The sequence below is a fragment of the Cupressus sempervirens genome, chromosome 8 (genome assembly GCF_028749045.1).
Source record: "Cupressus sempervirens isolate cs-2001-9-10 chromosome 8, ASM2874904v1, whole genome shotgun sequence".
NCBI lineage: Eukaryota > Viridiplantae > Streptophyta > Pinopsida > Cupressales > Cupressaceae > Cupressus > Cupressus sempervirens.
The window spans coordinates 65,773,124-65,784,678 of NC_143125.1; the positions used below are offsets into that span (position 1 = coordinate 65,773,124).

The 11,555-nt window shown below is 33.0% G+C and overlaps 1 pseudogene; it reads left to right on the forward strand.

Moving 5' to 3' along the window:
- Positions 1–3,427: 3,427 nt before the first annotated feature.
- LOC149541631 (kinesin-like protein KIN-5A) lies at positions 3,428–7,003 on the forward strand (annotated as a pseudogene).
- The last annotated feature ends 4,552 nt before the right edge of the window (positions 7,004–11,555 follow it).

Consider the following 11,555-nt stretch of genomic DNA (forward strand, 5'->3'; position numbering starts at 1 on the left):
AATTATACCCAAGCAACATCCTAGTGTCCTGATGATTGCAATAGTTAAACATTGCAATCGGCTCTAATTGTCCTTATATTTGATGGCTATTTTTTTGATAATGTATAACAAAACTAACTTGCAAACAAAATCCATCTATAATGATTTCTGAAGGGGTCCTAAATGTAAACCATAGACAAAGAAGCTCTTAAAATGTGCAAGCTAACCATCATAGGATTTTAATGAGCCTCCATAAGTTGGTTTCTATCATGTTTGTTATAGAAGATCTCTTTCCACCCCAAATACACATAAAAAGTGAGAAATCTCTAGAAATTATTTAAGTGGGTTTCACTAAACTCAAAACTAACTTTATGGAAATTATAGAAGTAAAGTAGAAAAGACCAACTGAGGTATTCCATAGATTTGACGTAGTAAAATAGACCAACACATGACTTGATCCAAGGAGTCCAATGATAGGTACTTGAAAAAATCTATGCAACAATGCTCAGAAACCAATCATGTCAAAATAATAACAAACCCTATTATTCACATAAAGATAATAACATTAATACCTTCTAACTCCCACAAAAAAAAAAAAACTAATAGTGACACAAAAAAAAAAGCATTGTCCATAACCCTTGTTTCTTCTGCCTCCTAATATGCATCATAAAAACAATATAGTCATAAATGCATATACAACTCATTGTAACCCCAAGGTGTGAAGAAGATTTGTAACATCACCCCTCATCCAAGTGGGTGAAATGCCAGTCTACCTTATAATAGTTTGGCATTTCATCTACATTCTACATGACAACAAAGCCAGTATCTTTAAGTGGTAATAGATTATATTTTTTAGAAGAGTTGAGCTAAGTTAGCATTAAGGATAATTTTGAACTTCCACACTAAATAAGTACCACAGGTACTATAGCTAACTCATCTCTATTAGGCTTAAAACTTCCAAGAAAAAACTTTGAATTGCGAGGGAGATCCTCTTGATGAACTAATTGTACCCCAAATAGACACGAATGAATGAGTAGAGCCCCCTAGGGAACTTGAGAGAACTATGTTGATGGAACTTGGCAAAATGAGCCCAAAACTTTGGGAGAAGGGGTGTTGTGCTTTTCCTTTCAAGGAACCCTATATAGAATAAAATACAAACAAATTCCAATAACATATGGGGTATATGGTTGTATATATCTAAAATCTGTTTAAAGGTATTGTTTTAGTGCAAACCAACCTTATCCTTTCCCACGTTTCTCGCTGCCTCCAATTTTGTATAAAGACATTGTAGATAGTGTGCCTCACCCAAACAATGAATCAACATGAACGTAAGATTTCAATATATTGTTGGTTTTAAAACTATCTTGGATATACATTGCAATGGTTTGTGATTGATGAGGGCATCTATTGTAAATGGTAAGTTCAATATAAATCAGCAACTAAGAACATGAAACAAAAAGAAAAGTACAAACTAAAAGTATATGATTTAAAGAAAAGATAAAGGAGAGAGGAATTGCAACCCTCCAATGGAAACTCCCAATGTGCCACTTCATTCCACTCCTCAAACCTACACACACACATATGAGGAAAAGCTTGTGGTTTTTTGTTTAAGAAGCATGCCAAAGTCAAACACATGTTTCAGTGATTCCAAATCCATAAAAGCCAAGATAAAGATGATTAGATAAACAATTATAGATATGAGAAGAAAAGATAAAGGCACTATGATATGCTTATTCAAATCTACAAGAGTTAGTGTAAGGATAACTCCCCTCCGAAGCCAAGAAGTCAAAGCTTGTTGGAATAAAGGTCAATATGTGTTACTGTACAATGGAGGAGGGTGGAGCAACGATGCAAGATGAACAAAGAGTTATGAAAACTACCCAAAATGGTCAAGAAAGTTGCAGAGATAACTTCAAAAAAAAATTGAATAACCAAGAAGCCTAAAAATGGGGGTAAATGGAGGTTTTAAATAACCCAAAGGATTCTCAACATTGGTGGCCTACCAAAGAAGGTATTACACTAGCAAAGATAGTAGGTGCAACACTCAATGGCCTCCTTCACTATGAAGGTTCAAAGGAATAGTGTTCACTAAACATCTATGTAGTGCACATGTGTGCTTGATCAAATTAGTCTACATGTTGAGGAATTTGAACAGAAAACAATGATTAGTTAAGCAAGATGAGGTGGAGGCATAGGTCAAGATTGGATTCAATGAAATCATAGAAATGTTACCACAAGCACTACAAACGATGAGAATTGTCTAAGTGTCTTTTTAAAAAAAATTGTAAACTTTTAAATTTGCTTTTGGATACCATTCGAACCCTAATTTAAGGAGGTTTCCATCAAGTTCCCTCGACTTGATCAGATGTTGACATCATGTCTTGATTGAACACTGTGAAAACTCTATGTTTGGGCATCATAAGCATTATTTTTGTCCTCTTAATAAATCAAGAAAATGATGTGTGCCTACTACATTTTTTGCTAACCAAGATGTCTACTATAATGAGATATAGTGATATGGTATATCTCTGTCTGCCCAATATTGCTGTTGGTCCTTTAATGAAGTTACCTACAAAGTTCATGTATGTCATGTATGCACACCTTGGAGAAAGATAATGGAAGTGAAAACTTTTCCTATCAAGAGCTCATGGTGGTAGTAGATCTAAAAGTTGCCTCTACTTGAAAACAAGAGTTAAGAAAATATCTTGATTAGTGGTGTTGTTAGTCCATGCACATGTAGCCTAGCAGGAGGGTTTGTATACATCAAGAAAAGATAGCTTACATTCCCATTATCTACCTTCTTATAGTGTTGCATAGTCAAGATAAATGTGTAAATCAGGGCAAATACTCACCCATGATTTAAAAAAGGGCATTTCATTTGTGTTGTTTTAAGGGAAAAAAAGGTTAATTTCTCTACTACCTTTGCTTAGGTTTATAAAAAGGTACATATTTTTAGAAAATTATTATGCAGTCATGCATAGTGACAAGTATGTAGTCAAAAATCTTTTTGACAAGCCAAATCTATTCTAAGAAACTTAAGGGTAGTTCAAAATTTAAGTAACCTCAATGGCCACTTGAGTTTTGATCAATTGAATGATGTATTGTACAACTTGTTGGGTCTGATGAGTTATATAAACTAATGATTTTATTGTATTCTTTGAAGGAATTTCCATGATAGCCAAAAAGACCCGAATGAGCTCCATTGTTTCTTTGTAATTTCTTTTAGAATTATATGTAGCAGCCTAGTTGCAGATTTGTTAAAATATTTTCATTTTGTCTTGGTTTCATTGATTTGGAATATCAAGAATTTACAATTTATGAACAAAAATGTATTGAAGCATGTATGAATATAAGAGAAAGAATATCATAAACATATAACATGGACATGTATTCTTTGAAATGAAAGCATCCAAGAATGTAAGCAAAAGCAGAACTATTGAAGTGTAACATGCCTCATTATGCACTCTTGATATTGCCAAAGTTGACAGAAATTTTTTCAACTCTAAATAATGATAAATTATATTTACCACATGAAAATTTCCTCCAAGATGAAGCTGAAAAAAAGGTTAGGTCTCATGTGAATTTCAAGTAGGTTTTGTGGTCTAAGGGTTCTTGTACTTTTTACCTATATTTAGCAGATTGCTTTTTATAAACTCCTTGTTTTCAAATTCAGGCCATGATAGAGAAGATGAAAAAAATGGAAATAGAAATGGAAGCCAAGGACAAGGTACAATTATTATCTTCATTTATAGAATGGTTTTGTCTTTATTTTACATTATTCCTTCTAAATTTTTAGCATTGCCTGAATACAGCAAATAGAGGAGTTGCAAGGACTCTACGAATCTCAAAAACTTCAAAGTGCAGATCTATACAATAAGCTTGAGATAACTGGGATCTGTATAAGTGTATATAAGCTTTTCTTGAAAATCACTTTTTCTTATGTGTCCTCATGGGCCTAAAAAAATTATGCTGGCTTGCAGAAAAAGCTTGAGGATACGGAGATTGCTTTGAATAATCTAGAAGAGAAGCATATAAAACTAAACTATATGCTCAAAGAAAAGGAATTCATCATCTCCAATTTGCTACAATCTGGTTAGGGGATATTATTGATATCTCTAGTATTACTTTTTCTCATTTGATTCTAATTTAGCTCTGTCATTATTCATGTACTGAAATAGGATTTTGATACTAGTGTGCAGAAAAAGCAATTGTTGAACAAACTTGTGGGATTCAATTAGAACTAGAGAACACAGCACAAGATGTATCAAGACTAATTGCAAAAATTGGTAATTATTGTTTTGTGGAATAATAAAGGACTTTTGTTCCTTGAAATTGATACCTATCATTCATATGAGGACTTTTGATCTTGAAATAAAAAGTTCTTGGTTGGATGCTAACTCCACTCCTTTTATTTCTTCAGAGCAAAAGGATAAGGTAGAGACATGAAATAAAGTTCTTGTCTAAACTTTTCATTCATAGTTAACTCAGGAACTTGAAGTTTTACATAAGATTGTTGAAGATTCTACAAACCAACAATGACAACATCTAACAACTATGGAAGAGCATATGCAATCCTTTGTATTGACAAAAATTGGTGTAGGGGTCAATAGCCTTACTATTTTTAACTCATTCAAATTTATTACATAATTCTAATGTAAGGTCATACTATCTTCTAGGCTATAGAAGAACTTAGGAATGGGGTTGAGAAATTGAAGACAATTTATGACTTTGGAATGAAAGACTTGCATGACCTAGCAAGTGCACTGGATGGAAGTTCTCTCTCTACTTTTCTTGAACTCAACACAACAATATATGTGCATGCATCTACACTTGAGAATGTAATATTTCTTGATTTCTGGTCTAAGGTGTATGATCTGATGAATAACAAGTTTATGTTTGCTTTTTGTTCACATACTTAACCATTCATTAGGCATTATGAATAACAAGTTTATGTCTATTTTCTGTCTGGTATAAAGTTGTTAGGAAAAGTTGTATTAGATGTTGAATCTTTGCTAAGTGAACTTCATGGCACTCTTTCCAAGAAAGATTGCACAATGGCTTCATATGCAGAACAACAAAGAGAGGTTTTTACATTTTTCATCTTACTAATAATGTCTATTGAGAAATTTTGTGGGATGCAAAGTCTTTTACATATTCATATTAAACTACCAAGATAACTTTTGTTTTTTTGTTAAATATAGGATATTCAAAGAACTATAGATTCCACAAGGGTTATTTCTAAAATCAATACAGGTTTCTTTACAACCCTTGAAAAGCATGCATCTAAGCTCAATTGTTTTGTGGAAGACATGCAAAGAGTTCATGACAAGAAATTAGAGGATCTTGAAAAAAGATATCAAGTAACTTCAAAAAAAATCCAGTCCTCTTGAGTTATTTTTCTTCTTTTTGATAATAAGATTCTCTATGCCTTGAGGTATAACAAAAATTATACATATTGTTTTTTCGCATACAGGAGTGTGCTATAAATGAGGAGAAACAACTTTTGGACAAATTTGTAGAAATGCTAGCAAGTTCAACTGCTCGAAAATCACAATTAGTGATTCTTCTCTTATATCATACTTTTAATATTGAAAAGAGTTTCTTTAAAGTTTAACATTGTGTTCCACATCATTTCTTAACATCTCATTAATTTCCTACTTGTAGTATTTGTTTTAAAATGGAGCTAGTTGTGCACTATTTTCATAAATAGATTGAATAGCTTTCTATAAATTGCAAAAACCTTGTATAGACTAAATGCAAGACTGCTTTCTATAGTTATAATTAAGATATGAAACTTCTAAACTTCTTATTGATTTATTATCCTTCAGGTACAATCTATTGTACATGATCTACATGAAAATACGATCAATAATACTCGTGAGTTATAGGAAGGAATGTCAAATATGCGACATGACACATCTGGTGTATAGAATCAATGGAATATATATATGAAGCAAGTTGAAACTAACTATGTCGAGGACACAATATCAGTGACAAGGGGGCATAGCTCTATTAAAGAAATTGTACATGAATGGTAGGGATTTAATTAAATTGTTCCTTAAATTTTAATAAATACATTCTATGAAATTTTATGTGCCAGCTCCTGAAACACCCAATTTTTGTGTATAGTATGGCAAAAATAACTGCAGTTGGAGTACAGTGGAAGAGTGCACAAGAATTAGTGTAGAAACTTGAGAAGAGCAATATTGAAGCCATTGCTTCAATAATAAAGTATTGGACTATGCTGACCTCTCAAATATTTTTCTTTTCCCATTTCATTTTTGAGGTTTCATTTTGACATAATTCTAGCCTTGCAGGAGTGGCACAGAGGCAAATCAACTTATTTTAGCTAATTCTATGCATTCTTTATCTTCCACCAATGAGGAATTTTAGACTAGAAATAAAAACCTCGTGCCATCCATTGATTGTAAGTTATGGCTTGGTTTGAAGATAAATTTAATTCCAATGCTATATGTGTGTGTGTGTGTGTCTCCATAATTAACTTGTGACAATTGTGCATATAGGTTTACTAGAATTGGATCATGAAATTTGTACAAACATTCAATCCACACTAGCACCTTGTTCAAATGAATTCATACAACTTAGAAAGAGTCACTATGGAGAGGTGGAAAAAATAAGCAAAGAAGTACACAAATATCTTGAAGAGGAATACATGGTAAGTAAAATATTTTCTTGCCTAAGGTAGTGGAAGATCGATTTACTGCACTTCACATTTCTAAATTATGGTATTTTTTAATATATGAATAACCAGGAAGATCAACCTTCTTGTACAACACTGAGCAGATGGCCTATCAATATACCAAGTCTAGCTTTAATTGAGGAGTTGCAGACTCCTTTTGATGAATTATTGCAAGAATTTCAAAAGATGAAATCTGAGAATTGCTTAAAGCAAGAAAATGGAGAGATAAAACATTTAGTGTCAAACTTTTCATCCATGAGAGAATCAATAATTCCTCTCATAGCCATAAATTTATGGGTTTGGGAAAATGGGCATTCTTTTTAGTAATTTAAAATTGTTTTATTAGTTATTCAAAAGTAGGAAAAATGGGATTGATTGGGATTTGGGATTTATCTAGTTCTGTAAATTATGTACAGCATGCAAGCACAATGAAAATGAGGACTTCTAGCATTAGAGAAGGGCACACACTAGACCCTTAGTGTTTTCTAATCATCCATTTAGGAATAGAAAGGACCAAGTAGTTGGAACATTATTAAAAGAGAATGTGAGTCCAGAAATGGTTTGCATTTTACCATGTGGGTTTTACATGTTATGTTTCCTCTTCTATAGTGAAGTAGATTCATTTCTAGAATTTCTTGGAATTTATTACCATACTTTAATATACATTATCACAATTAGAGATTTTTGTATGGGATTTAACATCTTACAAATCCCTGGCCTGCTTCAAGTATTAATATGCTTTGTAATTGAAGAAAAATTATATAAGAACTAATGCTACTGTATATAGATCTAGAGGGTATTTAAGGTTTAATACTTATCTTTTTGCAAGATCTCTCCTTATCTTTTAATTATCTGCACTATGCTTTTTTAATTGAGGAAGTAAATGTATGTTGTAAAAAAACACATGTGAGGTAGATTTAGGTTTGCTTATCCATGTTTCAGAGTATCTGTGGCATTTTTCTAATGGTGAAAACAATACTAATAATTTTGTGTACTGATATATAATTTTGGAGAAGAAGAGAAAGCTTAAATATAAAGTTGATCTCATCATTTAATTCTACCATTTAAAATAATGTTGGACAATAAGAGAAAGTCTGAATATAAAGTTGATTTCTTGAATCTTCTATTAATTCTACTTTTGAAGTGATAATGAGGCACATACAATGGATAATGTAACAAAAAGGAGAGAGGTTATTATGTTCTTACCCTAGATCTCTTCTACACTGACCTGACTCAAGCTAGACTTTAGTCTCAGACCAATACCTGTACTGAAATGGTTGGAATTCCTTTAGTTTCTCATGTCCTACTTAAATGCATTTTGGCCCTGGCCTACTGAGCATTGTTTGACATTAGACCTGGAGCAACTACTACATATCCATTTAAATAGTTGATAAGTTTGAAATTTGAGTTACTTTAGCGAACACCATAGGAAACTGCAAGGAACATTAAATCTCATTCACAATTTTGAATCATTCAAGGTAGAAATTTTATATAAAATTCTTCTTCGTTGAATTACATGCAAAGTGATGTACTACAACTATTTCCAACCAAATCAGACCATAAACTAAACCCAAAAATAATTTTTATATCAAATAACTTCGCTCTCAGAAATACAAACATTTAAATTTGCAAGAATACAAACAACGCCAGAATTGCAATCCAATTTCCATAAGAGGGTTTCAAAATGACAAAAGGGTAGGCTCAAAATTTGCAAATGGTATACCTCTTGGGTGTTGCAAACTAAAGGCATCATTTTCTCCATAAAGTGACCAATACTTGTCCTTCAGATAGTAAACTATGACATAATTGTAACCACATGTAAACCATATTAGGTCACCGCTTGCAGATACTCTTAGGAAGTGCATGTCGAGAATCTATGAAGCAAGTTACCCTCTTTATGTTGTCTACCTGGCTTGTTACTAGAGCTAGCCCTCCCACACTCAGTAGAAAATAATCAATCAAGCTTTCTCAAAAAGGTGAAATTAGGCAAGGTCCAGCCGAATAAGGTGAAAGCAAGGGTGAAGGATAGACATTAGGCTCCTTGAGTTTTCGGCCATGAAGTTTTCCTAGGCTCCTCTCATGCTCACCTTCCAACAAGAAAGTGAGGAAGGGCTAATTGAACCTTCCTTCCTATAATGTAGATACTAGAGAGAGGGAAGCCTGGGTGGGAAATCAAATTTGTGAGGAATTTCAGTTGGGCTCTCGCCCACAATTGAACTCGACGCATGAATATATTTTGTTCTTTTTTTTTAAGACCTAAGTTGGTCAAAATTTCAACCATCTTAGGAAAACTTAAGACATTTTCAACCAACATGGGGATGAAAACCAAAAAATAAGATGAAATCATAGTTTTGATCAAAAAATTTGGTAGTAAAACAACTGCAAATGTACTAGTGTATCTAGAGAATCCTAATTTTAAAAAAGCTTGGAAGGCTTGTATAGAACCTGATACACTTGATAGCACAAATTGGTCGGATTCTATAATTGAAGATGGTATGTTTCTCAAAGAGAGCCAATTATATATTCTGAGAAGTTCTATGAGGGAGAATCTCACCAAGGAGAAGCATAGTGGAGGATTACTAGACATTTTGGGAGAGATAAGACCATTGCTTTGGTTGTTGAGAATTAATATTGGCTGAAGTTGCAATTAGATGTAAAGAAGTTTATACAGAGTTGTAGAGTATGTTAGATGGAAAAAGGGGTGAAGTAGAATATGGGATTGTATCAACCTTTACCTATACCAGAGAAGTCATGGGAGGATTTCAGCATGGACTTCATTCTTGGATTACAAAGGAATCAACAAGGACATGATTCTATTTTTGGTGGTTGACAGGTTTTCAAAGATGGCACATTTCATTCTCTGCAAGAAGACTAGCAATATTGTTCATGTGGCAGAGTTATTTTTCAAAGAAGTGGTGAGACTACATAGCCTACCAAAGAGTATAGTTTTAGATCGAGATACCAAATTTGTTGGGTATTTTTGGCATACATTATGGAAGAAATTGAAGACAAATTTGAATTTCAATTCATCACATCATCCATAGACTGATGGGCAAACAGAAGTTGTGAATCATAGTTTGGGAAACTTGTTGAGATGGTTGGTTGGAGATAAACCAAAAGGATGGGATATGATTTTACCACAGGCAGAATTTGCATATAATAATTTTAGCGATAGAAGTAGAGCTAAATAACCATTCTAGATTATATCTGGGAGTAGTCCCAAAAATGCTTTTGAATTGAGGCAATTGGATAAAGGAGAGATAAGTAGTGACGAAGCAGAAGAATTTGTTGAACATTTGAAGAACATCCATGAGGAGGTGAGGAAGCACAATATAAAGATGAATGCATAGTATTAAGCTAAGAAATATGTGAATAGGAGGTATAAGGAGTTTCAGATTGGAGATGAAGTCTTGGTTCATTTGAGAATAGAGAATTTTTTGGTGGGTACATATAATAAGCTGAAAATGAAGAAGTTTGGTCCATGTAAGATAGTGAAAAGGCATGATTCTAGAAGTGCCTATGAAGTGGAATTTCCTGCTAAATTGAATATTTCACCGGTATTCAAGATTTTAGATTTGATCGAGTATTATGAAAGAGGTAATGTGGAAAAAATTGCAAAAGCACAGTGGAGGATTCCAGTAGTTAGTTCAAATACGAAGGAGATTGAGGAGATATTGGATAGTCCTATTGGAAAAAGTACAAGGAACATAACTTATGAAGAATACCTAGTCAAATGGAAAGGGAGATCGATAGAAGATTCATCATGGCTAGAAAGGGAGGAGGTTAACCATCTTGGTTTTCCTCTAAATACATGAGATGTAACAGGGTCACTTCTCAAATTACCCTGGGTGTCTGATGCAGGAGCATCTTGGGTGTAAGAGCAATCTTACATCACCCAAAAATATTTCCTTTTAGTTCTTTCAATAAGGGTTGTCTTAATGCAGAGTTGTTGTCTGTGGAGGATTTTTATTTAGTAAGTGAGTCATACTAGCTCAGAATGTTCTAATTTCAGAGGTGAAGGTTCATTTTATATATATCAACTTGTCAATGAAGTTTCATGGCCAGATTATATGTATTTGTGAAGTTATTGCATAATTTCAATGGTAATTTTGGTATAAAAATTTTAGGCTCAATTTTGAATGAGGTCAAAAAACTTGATGGATGGGCACTTGCATAGATCCAAGCCTATAGATCAGGAGCTGAGGTTTCTGAAAAGTGGTTATAATAGTCAATCGGAGCAATGGTTCAAGAGTTATGGCTTTCCAAAGTTGAGTTGCCCTAAATTTCTAAAATAAATGTCAAAGGATTATTTGGCCAACTCTATATGTATTTTTAGGGTCTGTCAGCCCTAGGTATTAAGTTTGAGAGTGTAGAATCTTCTCGGGAGGAATAAAATTGCCTATTTAAGAAAGGCCCAAACATTGTCTAGGATGACTCTAGGTGATAGTTTGTAGTTTTATCTTGGAGATTACTATAATGAAGGCACCCATGTGGGTTAGCATATTTTAATTCTAAATTCTATAATTTTGCATTTGCAACGATAATAAGAAGCCCATATTTTTTTCTTACAGATTGCTATTGGTTCTTTGTTTATGTTATATGTTTATGGTATTAAGGGGAGCACCCTTCATTACCACTCTTAACAGTGTGATCTAAATCCTCTAACAATGTCATACTTAAAAGTATGCATTGTAATCTTTAATAGGGTTGGCTCCTAATAGGGATCACTTTAGAAGAGTGAAAATTATTGTTAGAGAAAAAGGTTAATTTAATTTCATTAATTAAATTACCTTTTCTCCCTTCTTAAGATTTCGCTTATGCATTTTTTAGCTTTTTATATTTAATAAGTAATTAGTAATTATTAAATAGCTTTAAC